The sequence below is a fragment of the Semicossyphus pulcher genome, unplaced genomic scaffold (genome assembly GCF_022749685.1).
Source record: "Semicossyphus pulcher isolate SPU_LCO1_2020_fin unplaced genomic scaffold, fSemPul1.0.p SCAF_2, whole genome shotgun sequence".
Lineage (NCBI taxonomy): Eukaryota > Metazoa > Chordata > Actinopteri > Labriformes > Labridae > Semicossyphus > Semicossyphus pulcher.
In genome coordinates, this window is record NW_027211693.1 from 31,082,147 (window position 1) to 31,099,355 (window position 17,209).

Sequence of the window (17,209 nt, forward strand, 5' to 3'; positions counted from 1 at the left end):
TCCAGTGGTCTCTTAATTTTTCCTCAAAATCTAAATAATGTAAAAAGCCACCTCGACATCACACACTGACTTATCAACTGACTAGGGGAAAGTGAATATCTATTTACTTCCTTTATAACATGTATGTTTTGGTTATGAAGGTAAAGTTTGATTAGTAATTTGTTTAAACATTGTTTAGTCTCATTGAACAGGTGAGGGGTAATTGATTCCACCTGAAGCAACTTCGCCCTGATTACAGAGCTTCAACCTGATTGGTTCAAGGAAGCAGGTACCAGGGTATAAAAGGTGAGAAGAGCCAGTTTTTCCTGTGGTGAACATTTTTGTTTCCTGTTGTATGGCTGGCCTGAATAAATTCTGTTTATTTTTCCAACTAAGAAAAGTGATTCCCGGTTTTCCATCCTTCCCACTCACACTGCCTGCCTTCCACAAGTACAACACAGACTCAGGCTAAACATGTTTATTTCTGCTGTAAAGTTGGACATTTCAACATGGGGCTCTGTGGGGACTGACTCACTTCAGGAGCCAGCCTCAAGTGGACACTGGAGGAACTGCAGCTTCATTTGTCAACCTCAGAAGTTACATGAACAATTGTTTGTTATTATAGAGGAATCAACAAGCACGTCACATTACATTTGTATTTTCACCCCTCCCGCTATCCCACCATCATATATTTATTCATGTACGTTCTTCTAAGTAATCCTGATATTACAGAGGAAGCCCCCCCACGTTGGCCGCGTTTAACCGGGCTCTACACAAATCTACCATGACCACATCCAGGAAATATTCCAACCACTTTCTGCTGAACAACTTAGGCAGTGGCAGCAGTTTTCTGGCTGCAGTTAGGCCAGCCAGCCATAACTTGCCCATTAAGCTCTATGTGTCTGTCATCATTGAGTAAAAGAGGGATTCTTCAGGCATAGTGCTGCCAATCATCACAGATAAAGTTGATGCCACTTTCTTCCAAATACCTCTGGGCAGTCACAAATCATGTGTTTAAATGTTCCAGTTACATTAAGAGCGGAAGTTACATTGTACAATTGTACTATATGACTGCTGGTGATCAAAAAAACAAATACTGGATGAATGAAGTTCATGATTTTATTTGCATGGTTTTAAGTAACAGTTGACAGAGAGATTCACAGAACGTCTGAAGACAGATCAGGTCACAGAGGAGCCCAGAGGAAAGAACATTTGATGGTCTGTGTTCTCACCCACGTGGGGAAAAACAATAATGAAGAGGTAAATCAGTGAACATTGTTCCTCAACACGGTGATAAATTAATAATAAATAGAATAAATAATTAGTCTAACAATATATTTGAAAACAATCATCATTGTTTGGCATCAATGTGTTGAAATCCATCAAAGTACTGCTGTTATACATCTTGATGTCAATCTCGCAGCATGCTGACTGATTCAGAGGAGTAAGAAAATATCAATACACTTTAATATATAAATAATTTTTACAATTCTGTATGGAAAAAACACTGATTTCTAATCAATAGTTTGTACACAAAATATTTTACTGATATGGACAAAGTCCCTGTTTAGATTGGACAAACAGCCATTGTTATATTAAAATCATATATGTTCAATATACTGTATGATGCTCGGCCTGATTATTGCCAATACATGGCTCTAGATTGACCTGATGGTGACTGATTATTGACGAAATATATAAACATGATGCCTGTTTTGGGGGGATTTGTGAGCATATTTCATTGCAGGTGGAGCTATGAGTTATATTACTTTAATCAAACTCATTCTGAGCCATTTAAATAATATTTTACTGACTTTCTTAACTTCATAATGTCAAAAACCTTTCTGTGAATAAAAATCAGCTAAATGAGATTTTGACCAGCTTAATCCTAAAATATTAAAAGGGAATCATACTGATAACTGTGTAGATCTGAATCAGGTAAAAGTTGAATACTAGTTACTGAGAGTGAGGATGTCCCGGGCTTTGTTGGACTAATAAAGAAACAGGATCACAGGTTATTACTGATTATTTGTTTGAGGCGAGAGTCTCAGCGCAGATGGTGTTGATCTGCTGTATTACGACGTTCAGTTTCTCCCAGAACCTTTTTGGTGAGATGACGGGTTCATACTTCATCACTTTCAGTGAAGAGATCACTTCCTAAAAGGAGAAACACAAACACATTCATGTTGTTAATAAAGCTGCACTGCTCCATATTTTGTTAGTTTACATTTACAGAACGGCTCGGTGTCACAACTCTCTTCAAAGATTGTCTGGAAAATCATAACAGAAAGTGAACTGATGTGTGAGAAAGTTTGTGTTTGGCTTTTTCTGTACTCTAAGCATGCTGAGATACCTGGCGAAGGGGACCAAGCTAGCGGTGTAACGGGAGGATGTGTACGATCAACAAATTCAAACGTTGCTCACGTCAATCAGGCTGCAGCAGCGGAGCAAACTGAACAGCTGTGTGTGTATCGAGGAGAGCGAGACTGATAACTGTGCTGTCTATAACACATCCATCCATCCATTATCTACACCGCTTGTCCTGTTCAGGGTCACGGGGCTCCTGCAGCTTATCTCAGCTGTCATTGGGTGAGAGGCAGGGTTACACCTGGACAGGTCACCTGTCAATCCCAAGGCTGACACATAAAGACAGATGACCTTTCACGCTCACACTCACACCTACGGGCAATTTAGAGTCACCAATGAGCCTAACGAGCATGTGTTTGGACTGTGGGGGGAACCCACGCATGAACGGGGGGAACATGCAAACTCCACACAGAAAGGCCCACTAGGTCTGAACCGGGGTTCGAAGCCTTCTGGAGTCAAACAGTGTTAGTCTGAGGTGCTTTTTGGATCGAGATGCATGTGGTCATAAGTCAGGAAGCTCAAAGCCTCTTTTTTAAACAATTAAAAGGCCTTTTTAGTCACAGCATGGTCATGCACACCTTTAAACAAACTCCTACACCTTTCCAGCGCAGCATCAAGCCTCCGCCAGGACGTCAAAACTTTACCTTACTCCTTTGTTAAATAGTTTGAAAGAGAGTGCCTGGAGTTCCTCGGCTACTGTCCTGCGCATGTTAACGCTGTTTTTATTTTGCAGCCTTTTTAACCAGTTCTGTTGTTGCACTTAGTCCAGAGTTTCTCCAATATGCGGGAAAAGAAGAATTGCCCTGCAGGGACTTAAACAACTGCGTAAGTGTGGCGGTTACAGGTGTTGAATGGGAAGGATGTTCCATTCACACCTGGTTGAAAGCATACTTTTAAAGTAGTTCAAAGATAGTGTGTGCTGTGGTATCATCAGCTAAAGTATGTTAATGATTTCAGCCTGTAATAAAATGTAAATATGCCTAAAACTTCACTTTCTTTCTAACACACATATTTAAATATTTGTGTTTTTATATTTACACACAGACACAAATCAGACTCACGTCAAACCTGTTAAGCATTCGTTTCAGCATCCTGACCAGCTTACTGGTGTATTGTGATTGGACGGAGTTCAGACCTTCGGTGAAGTAGTGAAAAAATACACGTTCCTGTCCGGAGAACACAACGAATCAACATCAGTACACATTTTACAATAGTTTAGTTTCTACGCAGTACTTTAGTGTCCAGTTCTTAACAGGCATGTGGTTGCCATCAGCATTTGATAATTCTGAAGGCAAGTTATGTATGATGTTTTATATGTACTGTTTCTTTAATCCTGGGCCCTATTTCTAATCACAGTGACGTGCTAACAGCAGCAGACACTGCTGTCACATTCACAGATACACAGTGATGTCTCTGCTGTGTTTCTTTGCTAACACTGATAAATCAAATCAACCCAACCCGGACATCTCTACGCCGGTCAGACTAACTTAAACAGAATATTCAACATCTACTTACCTTCTGACCTGCAGTGATACTTTAAGAACAATTTATGTTTTGTTCTCTTGGACGCCCCCTAAAGGCAATGTATAATAACAACAGGAGCACGCTTCCCTATTTTACCAGACATCTAAGGCTGGCTCCCATTGTCACGGTTGTAACTTTTGATTTTTCAAGATTATTACTTTAAAGTATCAATCTCTAAGATTTTCATTTAAATAAATGTCTGTTAAGTCACAGAAGAATTCCCAAACGGCGCCCCGGTTAGTGACACGTTTTCCATCAGCCAGCAGTGGTTGGTCTTTCCAGAGAGGGTAGGCGGAGCTAAGCGGCTGCTTTTCTGGTCTTTGCAAGTGTTGCGAGTAAACAGTAATCTACTATGGCTGAACAAACAAAGAAAAGATGGATGACTACAGATACAACTTCAACAAGAAGTGAAAATCCAAAGAAAGAGAAACAAACTCGACGCTCAGATGAAGCAAACAGTCTGAAAAGGAAAGCGACCGTCAGCCAGGAAAATCAAGAGTTACAACCGTGACAAAGGGAGCTAACCGTACTTCTGGTTACGTGGGACGTATGTTGCCTTTAGGTGTCGCCAAATAGAATGAGACTGAGAACTTGGAGATTTTGTCTTTAAACACAGACAGTTTAGCCTGAATGCTCATCATTAAGAAACGTTAGCCAAGCTAACTTCTTCCCTTTCAGGCTCAGAATTTTAGAGTTGTCTTTAAGCTTTTCAAATTCAATCAAAACACAACAGAGACAGTAAGACAACATCAAAAATATAAATACTGTAATTCCACAACTGAAAAACAGAGACACTCTTCCACACTGAACCAGAGACTGAAACAGTTTAAAAGCACATTAAAGTACATCATCATGTTCAAGAAAGTGCTGCGCAGTGGCAACAGGTCAAGTAAATATGGCCTTGTTTTTGGCTGGAGGGAAGGACTCTGCAAGAAGTGGGCGGTCAGGACAGTTCAGCATTTGTTGAGCCTTACTGATAACGTGTTCATTATAAAATGTATATAAATATCTTGCAGCTGGGCTTGCTGCACCCCGATCACCTTACTTGCCCCTTACTAACCCTAACCCTTACTGGACGTAGTGAGACAACCAAACCAGGCCACAAAGCATTATGTGAGGACAGATTCTATAAGTCTGATCAAACTAAATCATTCAAACATTGCATTGAACAGTGGCTCGCCTTTCAGTCTCTTTGGATCGGCTCTTTGACTCGTCTTTAAGGGCCCTTTCCAGATCAAATTTCTGACCTGTTTTAACCTCCAGTGACTGAAACCTAATGTTAACAGGTCTCTTGTGATGATGCATGCAGTTTAAGAGTTAGCTCACATGCTTTAAAGTTGTCTGAAGGTTTAGTTTTCGCTGTTGTCTGATCTACACTAACAGTTTTTATCTGCTTCTCATCTTTGTGCTAAGTTTAACCTGGTCCATGACCTCACTCTGCTCGGCTCTCTGAGCAGACATGAAAACAATCCAAGAAATTCTGACAGTTTTCCAAAGATCAGACGTTAACACACGGGGAAACCTCTGCATGACGCAAGCATCTTCCATCCCTTACCCATCACAGTCTACACAAGCATTCTTCTCACATGACGTTATTAAAGATGATGATTGCTCTCATACTCACACACACACACACACACACACACACACACACACACACTTACCCCTTCTGGCACGCTGATGTTCAAACACTGGCATACTTTATCCTACAGAGAGACAACATAAAGAGTAAAGGTAAGTGTCTCTGTGTAAGAGAAAGTGTAAGTGGCAGATGACTGTGAGGAAAAAAAGCAGAAATGCAAAGATAATGAGTGACATATGTTCAGATGAGATAACAGCAAAGCAAAGAGGAAGTGGTGAAGTGGTGCTGAAGCTGTGTGTGAGCACGCTGCAGATTACATGCGTAATGAAGAGAGCAAACGTGACGTCACAGTGAAAAAAACATCCAGAAACATTCTCCTCTTGTGAACACTCACCACTTCGTTGTGATTTACAGTTTAAAGACATTTAATCTATTTAATGTGGTTTCTTTAAGACTAATCTGTGCCCCGTTTCCCGTCCATTAACAAACACTTGTCATGTCATAGAATAATGTTACTGTGATTATTTCACCCCTGCTACAGAGCATGCATTCAGTGCGTTTTTATTTGTATAATAATGACTTTATTATTTTAAGGAGATTTTACACAGTGCTTCTGCAGAATATGCAAAATGTAAAAGAAGAAACACAAACAATAAGGGCAAAAACCAGCACAAAGTTGAGCTATTATTAAGTTAAAGCAAGAGGACTAAAGCTGGTGGAGAGAGCACAGAGCGATAGATGAAAGATGAGGATGGTAAAATTGATGTAGGAATAAAACATGTCAAAAATGTAAATATTAATAAATACAAATAATAAATTGTCTATTCTTCTTAAATGGTCACAAAGTGTGAGCTTTTTTTTCTTGTAGTAAAAAGTGAAGGTGGAAGAGTGCAGATATCAAAGAGCAGGGCGACAAAATGAAAATAACACGAACATGATGGTCGACTTACGGTCATCTGAACTGAGCTGCAGTTTTCAGAACAGTTCTGAGAATCCAAAAACAAGACGTCAAAATCACACATGTAGCATCAAAAAAGATGCTTAAAGTGGTCGCTCTTTCAGCATCGACACACTGCTTTTGATTGCTTTGGTCTGGATTCCCTGCAGACCCTGTGTGACCACTGGACTCACTCACACATTATTTTTATTACTACACAACATGATATACAAAACAAGGGGAAAAAATGAACATATAAAGACTACATTTCCAATCATTCCAACAACTGGTTGCTAATAAGGAGTTTCTCTGGTCTCATTTGAGAACATTTGAGAAACATTGTCTAAAAGAAAGACTTTGTTTTCAAAGTAAAAGTGTTGCATGGATTGATCAGCCTTACCTTCACAGCCTTTCCAATTTTTTCCATGTAGATGTTGAACTCGTGCATTTTGCAGTTGTTTCTTGTCACAGCGGTGTGACTGCTGTTGGAAGAGGACGACTGATGGAAGGAGAGACAAAGAGATAGAAGCAGCAGAGGCAGCATCCATGTGGAGGAGCAACACGACCTAGACATGGCTAATTAATAAATAAGATTTACTCTAAGTGCTAGTGAGCAATACCGATTAAAACTCCAGCTATGTTTATCAGTTTTCCCTCCAGATAATGTGATGACAGTCTTTGTCTCCTGCGCTACACGCCTGACCCTTCTCCTGATGCTTTGTCGATGGATGGGCGAAAGGTCTGCTTTTAACACACATGGATGACATTTCCCGCTCAATGGGGAATCCCTGCACCTTTTGTCCATGGTTTGATAAAATGCACCCACACAGATCGTCTTTACTCAACATGACCCTGACATTGTGGCAAGAGTGATACAGCATGTGTGTGCACGATGCACATCCACATATCAGTGCGATCTGACTGCTTATGACTGTTGCGGCATTTCCTCACCTCTGTGTAGAGCTGCCTGTCACTGCATGGAGGAAAACCAGTCAGATATTCTTCTTCTGCAGTTTAAAGGCTGTGGACTAAACTTGTAAGCCACAAGCTGTGTGTGTGTGTGTGTGTGTGTGTGTGTGTGTGTGTGTGAGTGAGACTCCTATCCTCAGCGAAATTACAAGTCCAATGTCACCATTTTTGGCCCTAAATGGTTTTAGGCCAAGTTAGTCCCTTTTCACAGCCATGACTGTCATGTTATCAGAAATAGTTCTCCTTTTATTATTGCCAATGTATAAGTCTGTCTGCTTCTCCCTCTCTCTCTGCCCTCCAGTCTCACCATGAGTCTGGTGCTGCTCCAGGTTTCTGCCCATTAAAGGACGTTTTTCTTGCTCTTGGCGGATTCATGTTGGGTCTCTGTGAATAATATAAAATAGAGTATGCTCTAGAGCTGCTCTGAAGTGTCCTGGGATAACTTTTGCAGTGATTTTGCGCTATAGATATAAAAAAGGACTGTTTGAAATGACTGTAATTTGGACTTCAAATATCTCATCCAAGACACTTTGCATCAAGGACTGCTTGTAACCAAGGACTGATTGTGTCTCTTTGTTAGTTATTAATGAAAACATCAACAACATTTATTATTGTCATTTAAATGAATATAATGTGCATTTATTTGTCTTTTCTGTGTTAGTGGACAAAAGGACTCTATCTATTCTTATTCATGGGAAATAAACATGGACATTGAAAGGATGCCAAAATTGTCAGACCGCCCCAAAAGACAAAAGTCGGTGCTTTGTTCCTGAACATTTGTCTGTACTGCACAGCTAATCTTGTTTGAAGGTAATAAAAAGAAAGGCATAGTTGCTGTGACGTCACCCATTAGTTAGTTGAAAACTGTTTTGCAGCATCAAGGCTGTCATTTTGGTCATCGCCATATTGATTTGTTGGAGCAAGAAGTGACCAGATTCCAATGAGAGAAGCATGTGAAGCATATACACATAGCTGTGCCTCTACGTTGGTTTAAAGGTAGCAACTTGTCAATCACAGGCAGCCACACCCTACAACATACCCTGCTTTATCATCTATTGACCTCTAACAAGGACCAAAATCTACAATCTAAACATCATGCTGTATTGAAGAAGACTTTAAACGAGTCTCCGTTTACTCTAGTTGAACGTAAATGAGGCCAAAATCCCCCCAGAGCGCTGCCATCTTCACATCTGTATCCAGAGAGTGTGCAGCAGAGATCAGCTGGTGGAGGCGCTGTGTTGACGTCCCGCCCCTTCCTCTACCCAAAACACACCTTTACCTTGTGGCTTTGACATGTTGGAGCCCTCAGGTGGGCTCAGTCTGCAGCAGAACAGCTTCTTGTCTGAAGCAGATATTCATGGTTATGGAAAGTTCAATGACTGTAGTGTTAGTGTTAGTTACGTCTCCTCTCACCGTTCCTCCTCTACTCTGCTACTCGGGAACAGAACGCTGCAGGAGCCCCATTTGTCCACAGAGCTGTCAATCATGAGGTCACACCCCCTTTTTATAGCATCAAATAACTAATTAAAAATAAACTTGTCAGAAAAATGAACATTTGGACATAAATCAGCATGATAAGAACTAACTATAATGACAGGAAACATGTCAGTGTTTTTTTCAGGTCGACTTTTCTATCAATAGAGTCCACGGAACGTTGACGTGCCGTTGATGACGTCATCACACACACGTGCAAAAAACACAGGTCACTATAAGATACATGTCAAAGCACAGATTGACGTAAAAGCCACTGAAGCGATCCCACTGCCCAGCAGAAATGAACATAAAGAAAGACATACATTTATGCACAAGGCACAGCATTTCACCGTATCTGCAAACGCACCGCTTTTTCCTTACGAGTCAAAGCGCTGCTGTGCGTCCCCGTGTGAGTGACAAGCACAGACTGGTGTTGTGAACTCTCCGATGTATGTCCATAATGCGCCCTCTAAATAGCAAACACAGACTGCGCCATAGACTTAAGACTTTAGACCAGGTTTTTGTTTGTCTAAGGCAAAGTCGCTTTCTGCGTCCTGAAGGTAGCAACGCGCCACCCGCAGATAGTCTTGTAGTGTGTGTTCTTCTTCTACTGGCTGTGTGTGAAATCACGTGGTCAACGACTCGTCGACGTCACCCAATAGTTGCCGACTTGAGGTAGTGACGTCGATAAGTTGACTTTTCTGTGCAAGCCCTAATGTAGAATGGGCGAAACCACGAGCTGTTTGTACAACTTTCTCCACAGCTATGGCTCCAATTTCAAATATTATTGCTTGTATGGATTACAGGGAACACCAGCTTTGACTGACGAATTGCTCCTTTAATAACTGTGATGTCATCTTCATACTATTCCACTTCCAGGATTTGACTGAAAATATTCGACTGTGTAGATTAAAAGTTGATAAAAAACTAATTAAAGTGGCACTTTTGTTTTCCACGGCGACCTTTGCTTATTGAGATAAAACATTAACATGGAAGTTCAGAAACATTTCCCCTCCAGTTGTGCCAGTTGCTACGTGAAAGGAATAACATGACTGAAACTCACAAAGGTCACTTTATTTCTCAAGCAGATAATATTATTGACCAAAACAGCAAATCTTACTAATTTCCATAACCATCAGAATAAACAAAGGTTTCCCCTCTGTCGTTGCAGTCTGTGGGCGGCTCAGCAAACAGTGATAACAACAGATGAATAACTGCGGTGGTTTTCTTAGAAAGTAAAACCAGCCTGCCACATCAGAGACTTCATGCGCCGTCAGGGAACACGTTAGGGGCATCGAGAGACTCATTTTCAGCTGAGGAGCGATGAGAAAAGTGATATTAAATCAGATAAACTGTAACTTACACCTCACGATGCATTGCGTCTTCAACAAAGAAAAGCATGTCAGGTTTGCAGTTTGTGCTGTGATCTGTTGTGGATGAATGTTCAGGTCTCTTTTTGTGCCTAGGAAATGTTTTTTGCATAATCCTAAATGAATGAGCTAGAGCAAAACATATATAAGTATAATGTACAGATTTTACAGATATGAAGCATTTGAAGATACTTCAGGAAATCAGACCAAAACACCTCTAAACTTTGCTCATAAAAAAAAGAGTTAGCAATATGTTCTGAAAAATCTTTTGTTGTATTTGTTTTAGATTCCCGACACAATTTTAGTATGTTATATACATGTTTTAATATGAAGAGAGAATTACATTTATACAGTGACCTTACTGAAAAGCACAAAGAGATAAAAGCTTCACTTTATTGTTCAAGGGCCTACACTACGAAGCTTTGTGGTTATCGAGGTAACTTCAGGGGTAACTCCGAGTTTTCAGGATTACGAAGCTGGCTCACTTCTTACCGGGGTAGATCACTATGGTAACACCTGACCTGCTCCGGAGCAGGTTTTGTTGGAAAGAGATCAACCTGAACTCATCACCACCGACTGACCAATCAGGTCTCTTGATTCAGGAGCTCCGTGAGCTGACGGTGAGAGGGAGGAGGGAGAGAGAGAGCGGTAACAAACTTCTGCTTTACTTTATCATTTTTATATGAAATATCTTCATGAAAGTATTCATCGAGCTTTACTGATATCCATCTACAACAGAGACTGATAAAAACAATGAAGCCTGAAGTAGGCTAGCCTGCTTATACTCATCGGATATGAAAGTAAGCATTCGTACGGCTTTAAATTGTGGTTTTATATTTATTTTTATTTGCTCCATTTTATCCGTTTGATACGTCTGAGCTGAGAGGATAAATCTAAATCTGTCATTAATGCAACAAAAATAAATCTGTGCAGCGTATTAATCTAATGTAACACACAGGTGTTATAATAAATACATGGAGCTCTAATGATGGAGCAGTGATATTATTACATTTGCACATTTACACAGTCTGTGTTTTGTTGCTGTTTGTCCTTCCTGCATTCAGCAGCTGCAGCTGAGCAGACTTCAGTCTGGATTATGTGTAAACTCTTCATCTCTTTCTAAAATCAGAGTTTGCTCTGAGTAAAATATGTCGATCAGCTGACGGCAGACTTGCCCGTGTTTAGATCAGTCGTTTGCTCCAAACACGCCCCTTTAATGTGAGCGCGCTCATAGAAACCCTGGGTTGACTTATCGAGTTGATAACCAGCGTCGTGTGACCGCTCAGCGTGATCTCCTGTGTCAGGTTAAGTGAAGCCAGATCAGGAAAAGAGAGCCTGGGTCTGTTGAACTCGTAGTATAGGCCCCTGGTGTTTGCATTTATCTGTCATCATTCAAACTGTGTAAGTGGTGGTTTTTAACAAAAAATCTCATCCTGCTTTTTTTAACAGTCACATGTATCACTCACTTTAAATGTTTGCTCTGGAAAATGTAAACAAAGGCAGCGTGCAGTTAATCTCTTCGTCTGACACCTACCCCCACCTGCAGTTTCAGGCATTATAAATGACTATATAGAAATAATCAATGTTGTCTCTGATGGTCTGGTTTGCTTTTGTAGCTCATATAGACTAATCAGAATTAATGTCAGTTATGAAACAGAATTAGTCTGTTTCATAACCAGTGAAAAACCAGCTCACAGGGGCTTTAAGTTAGAAGTGTAAATCTTGTGATAACTCAATATTTGGTTTTTATTTCATCTCAACTAATGAAAAGTTTTCAAACTTAGAAAATGATTGTTTAACAATGTTAGTCAAAAGAAAGCAGAATAGTTTCTGTTTGAGTACTTGAGCATGTTAATCGTGCCTCGTCAACACAACCATTGCAGCGACCCACCATTTTCTCCCCCTCCACCTCCTGCAGATCGACAGGGGAAAAATCTTTGTGCACTACAAGTTCATCTGGTCAAGGCTGAAAAACAAGCCGGTAGTGCTAGCCACGGCAAGCTTCCTGGACCAGCAGACAAAGATCTTCAGATCGCAGTTCTTGATGGCTAAGATCTTCCACTTCTTTAAATCCGCGACCATATACAGGGGCTACAGTCCTCGATGCGGCGGCCCCAGGCTCAACTCCCACCCTCGGCCCTTTGGCGCATGTCATCCCTGCACTCTCTCTTCCCCTGCCTCCGACACTATCCACTGCTCTCTGTCAATAAAAGCGTAAAAGGCCAAAAAAAAAGATTACATTGCAGCCATTACAGCCTGCTGCACGCTGAAGCAATCAGCTGGAGCCATTCCAAAACTATGTCTACCTACCTGTCATTTAAACGCCAAAATACAAAAAGTTTCACCTCCGGTAATAATCAGAATAAACTGACAATTCAGCTTCTGACTCTTTGGTCAGGGCAATCTTTGACGTGATGACGCTGCTAGAATATAATAAGTGGTCCATCACATTTTAAATCAGGATTAAGACTTTTAACAAAGCCTATCTGTGACAGACATACAACATTTCCCTCCTCTGGTCAAACTCTCCTTCCGGCCAACATCAAAATGTTAATTCTAAATAATTACACCAGAATGTGAAATGAGTAATAATGTGACCCCTGCTGTTTCACAGTTTGACTACTCAGAGTAAGAAGATGAAACTCTCTTTCGTTAGAGTCCATTTCACATTTAACAAGAGGGGCAGACTCATACTGTTTGTCTCGTCTGACTTTCAGTCTCAATGTATCTGTAAAACACTTTAACATGTGACACATTTTTGAGTGGGTTTCTTCAATGATCTCAGTTGTCCCTTTTCTACTTGTAAAAATAATGATTACACATTTCTACATTCAATTTCATCTTAATAAAGTGAAAATATTATTTTACATTTCAGATACCAACAAACCCGTTCAGATTTGTATTCCAGTTACACCATATTCATTTCTCACGTGTAAACACATAATTCATGATTTCTACAATCCCTTTTTTAATAATTAGAATAAAAAATGACCAGTAATAAAAAAGAGTTTTATAATTGTTACTGGTACAAATTAAAATTTGACTCTTAGTTATAGTTCCAAGACGACATAATAATCATAATAATTTAATTTTAACTATTTAACTTTGCTAACTAACTATGAACTTTGCAAATCTAGAATTACAGTCAGATATCTCTAACATAACAGCAAACATTTATATTATTAATGGCCCTTTTCTCCCGAGTGAGAATTGTGTTTATTTTAGTAATGAATATTTTCATTGGCTGCATGGTGGTGCAGTGGTTAGCACTCACAGCTAGAAGGTTCCTGGTTCAAACCAATGACTGTATATATAGATGGAAAACGTGTCTCCATCTGCTCTTATTGTACGTAATTGATGTCAAATTAGCCCCTGTGATAGGCGCTGCCATCGTGTGATGGTGAAGTCATTTGGAGCCAGAGTCTGCACAGTAGAGATCGGTGGGTGGCGCCGCTGTAGCCACTTCCGCTAACCAAAACAAACACTTAACTTACCGAAAAAACAGCAAGGATCCCACACACCGGCGTGTTTAACAGCAGAACAGCTTCTCTGTGTTGGTCTGAGGTTAACGTTCACAGGTATGGAAACTTCAATGACTGTAGTGATTGTTTTAGTTACGTTTCCACTTGCGGATCGTCCTCCACTCTGCTAATCCCGAACAGATCGGCTGCAGGAGCCGAATTTGTCAACAGAGCTGTCAATCATCATTTTGACAGCATCAAATAACTAATTAAAAATAAATTTGTCAGAAAAATGAACACTTGGACATAAATCAGCATGATAAGAACTAACTATAATGACAGAAACCATGTTTGAGAAAAATGTATTTGGCGTGTATTTCGATTTTATAGTTTGACTCATGTCCCATCTGTTAACATGGAGGAGGCAGGCTTTATGACCTATACTGCAGCCAGTCAGCAGGGGGCGATAGAGAGGGTTTGGCTTCACTTTGAGGGAACTGTCATGTCGTCCATATTTTTATACAGCCTATGGTTCAAATCCCGGTTCAGACGTAGTTGGCCTTTCTGTGTGGAGTCTGCGTGTTCTCTCCGTGCTTGCGTGGGTTCCCTTCGGGTACAGCGGCTTCCTCCCACAGTCCAAAGACATGCTCGTTAGGTTAATTGGTGACTCTAAATTGCCCGTAGGTGTGAGTATGAGCATGAAAGGTTGTCTCTGTGTGTCAGCCCAGAGATTGACTGGTGACCTGTCCAGGTGTAACCCCGCCTCACGTCCCAATGTCAGCTGAAATCGGCTCCAGACCCCACAGCTCCCCTGAACAGGACAGTGGTGTAGATAATGTATCGATGGATGTCCACTACTTAGAAAGAAAGAACACTGACCTCACATTTCTTTAAATAGAATTGATACTAAATTGCACCATGTATCAACTGTTAAAGACTCATTTGTTGAAACGTAATATTCGTATTAAAGCTACTAATTTAATGTGAAAGGGCTTGCCGTTCTAGATCAGCAGGCGACGACGCGTTTTGAAGAAGACTTTTGATGAGTGATGGAGGCGGACGTGGAAAACAAAAAACGAGTTCACGTTGAAGTTGAAGATGCCATTCTTTTTTTATTAAATGGTAGAAAATGAAAGTAAACTACCAATGACTTCCTGATGGAAGAAATTGTGCTACAGCAGAGCTACCCGAGGGAGGAATCTAGCTTGGTTACTTAGAAAAAGTAGTTGAAACTACTTTGTAAAAAAAACATTTGTTTACAAACAGCAATAATCGAGTTCTACAAATTCAGGTTTAAACCTCACAGGTGACAAAAAAAATCATTTAACTGCTATAATATAAATATGAATGTAGTTGAACAATCAGCAAGATGTTGGGGCCGAAATATCAGGTTCAGCAGAACTTATGTAAAATATATTATGAATCATAAAATGGAAACTAAATGAATCAGCCACCTTCAGATCCAAAGAAGAAAACGAGATTTATTTAAAATCATTCAGCGATTACAACATGAATGTAACAACAGCCCATCTGTCTCCTTTCCCTCCTCTTCCTCTCTACTCCAGGAACTCGCTCCTCAGACTCCCCTCGCTGTCTGAGAAGTTGATCAGCTCCTCCACCTCGTCGCCCTCTTCATCCTCCTCTTCCTCTTCGGCCTCCCGGGAAGTCCGCGCCTCCAACTCTCCTCCTCCCTTCCCCCCCAGCTCCAGGTAGCCCTTGGCGGTTTGGTTGACTACGCCCCCTGTCTTGATCCAGCCTCCTCCCCCTCCACCCTCAGCTTTGCTTTTGACGGGCTGAACCATCAGGATGCCCTCGCCCAGAATGGGGGTCCTGTCAGGGCTGACTCCCTCCCCCGCCGCTCGGCTGGCTCGGTCTGCACTCAGGGTGTGAGCGCTGGGATCCAAGGTGACGGTGGACTTGCTTGTGCAAAGACCCATGGTTAATTTCTTCTTAAAACAGGTTCCTTACTTTTTTTTTCCAAATCGCTCAGGTGGCTTGGGTTTTGTAGTCCATAAGACAAGTAAACAACAAAATAAAAGTTGTTGCTTGTAGTTCCGAAGCAGCGTCTCCTTTTGCTTTACTTGTTAGTTTCAGGGCTCTGAGAGATTCACACACTTTGTGAAAATCCCTCATAAGCCTTGAACCTTGGTGATTGTAAAAGGTAAGTCAGATTAAAAATAAAAAAGTTTTCAGACGCCTCTTGAAGATTAGATCACAAAGATTTTCAAAATAAAAGAGAATGTCTTGTTTAAGATTTGTGTAAGTCACATCAGAGTCCTGAGGCACGTGGCCAGCGGAGATGCTTCCATCCACACCGTCTGGCTGAATCATCTGGTGAGAAATGAGCATCCTCTCTGAGCTGTCGGACACAGACTTCTTGTTTCTCCTGGCTTTCACCTCCTCGGCTGTCTAAAGCCCAAAATAGATCTCATTGTGTTTATCCTTAGACCACTTGGAAAATGTGGGTGGGGAAAGAGAGAGTACCATCTACTATACGTCAAACAACTAGTCCTGAAGGACTCTTGAGCACGCAACTAAGACGGTCTACTGATGATAATAATCATGAATATTTCAATCATATTGAGATCACAATTATTCATTTTAAGGACATTTTTATATTGTACTTTAACATTTAAATAAACAGAGCAACGCGTTCAGTTTCATTCTGTGCTACATTCAGGCTCATGTACAAATGTTGCATCAAACTAAGGCCATGTCTACACATACACAGGTATTTTTTATAAGGCTTTTCCTTCCTTCATTTCCAAAAAAACCTGGTCCACTCAAGCATGGTTATAAAAAAATCCCCGTCCAAATGAAAATGCAAAAACACAACAGAAACGCTGTCATGAGAAAGCCACAACAACAGGCGGTGATATAACCTGGTCTTGCAAAGAAGAAAAAGAAACTCGCAGCCAATCAAAAGTCTGAAAATTGCCGGAAGACTACCTGACAGGCTGCAATGGCACAATGAGGAAGGGGGGCAATATATCAATATAGTGGACGAGTAGCTGTACATATATGTGTAAACAAGTCGCAACAAGTAAGAAGCATCACTGTTTTTGTCATGTCGTCATGTTGCAAGAAATATCACCTCATTAGTGACGCCTCACAAGGGAGATAACGGCGCACACCCTGATGTCACGAGCCAAAAACGCTGTTTACCTTGTTGACACATCTCCGTGGAAACAGAGTTTCTAATAGTCTTCGCCCTTGCCGGAGTTTTACAAAAGATCTGTTTTCAGTGACCTAAAACGGCGTTTGTGTGGACAAAAGGCCAAAACACCGAGAAAAAGCGCCGTTTTGAAAAATACCCGTGTACGTGTGGACATGGCCTCAGACTTAAAATCAAGTTTTTTACCTGAATGTGGGTAATTTCAGTTTGTCTTGTGGAGTTGGGTGGAGAGGGTGTATCTGTACAACGTCTCTGTTCTGGATGTCTTGACTTGACGCTGGAGGACGGGGAGCAGCTCGTTCTTCCTCTTCGCCTTCATATGCATCATGCTGCACTCTGTGTTGTTTTTTCAGCTGCCTGAACGAGTTAGTC

General features: G+C 40.9%; 1 long non-coding RNA gene across 1 annotated transcript; it reads right to left on the minus strand.

The window, feature by feature from the left end:
- Positions 1–1,110: 1,110 nt before the first annotated feature.
- Positions 1,111–5,604, minus strand: LOC138598569 (uncharacterized). The gene is made up of 3 exons (XR_011308644.1): positions 5,535–5,604; positions 3,408–3,512; positions 1,111–2,136 (listed from the first exon to the last, which is right to left on the minus strand). It is a non-coding gene; the product is annotated as an uncharacterized lncRNA (long non-coding RNA).
- Between the last annotated feature and the right edge of the window lie 11,605 nt (positions 5,605–17,209).